Source organism: Octodon degus, unplaced genomic scaffold (assembly GCF_000260255.1).
Source record: "Octodon degus isolate 3935 unplaced genomic scaffold, OctDeg1.0 scaffold00006, whole genome shotgun sequence".
NCBI classification, from domain to species: Eukaryota; Metazoa; Chordata; class Mammalia; order Rodentia; family Octodontidae; genus Octodon; species Octodon degus.
In genome coordinates, this window is record NW_004524582.1 from 30,320,168 (window position 1) to 30,320,747 (window position 580).

Consider the following 580-nt stretch of genomic DNA (forward strand, 5'->3'; position numbering starts at 1 on the left):
TTTTTTATATCCTATGAGAGATAATATATATAGTGTATATACATAGATAGATGGTATAGCTAGCATTTGACTTCCCATAGCATACATTGTATCTTTTTTGTTTGTTTTTTTAAACTTTCCCTGTAACGTACATTGTTTTTTTGTTCTTGAGAACTTAGTTCAGACGGGCCTTAAACTATGTAATGGGCTGGGGAGATGGCTCAGCAGAATAAGCGCTTCCCTGGCAAGTGGTTCAGCCAAAAACAAAACAAACAACTCACTCTGTGGCCCAAGGTGATCTCAAACTCAAAATCCTCCTGCCTCAGCTTCTCTAGTTGAGATTACAGGTGTGTGCTACTGTGCCCAGGTCACAGCGTGCATTGCAAATGGAAAGACATTGGGCGAGTTTTGAGAAAACACGTTGGTTCTCTGCGGTTCTGAAGTTGCGTATGGAGGATTGACCTCACAGTTTCAGTCGATTCCAAACAAACCTGGCCATATATGATGCCAAAGTTTGGTCTAGCATCAATTAAAAGTTCATTTTACAGGAGAGCTTTCCTTTGGAAAAAGTTTATTTATTCCCCTTATTTGAAAGTAAGCC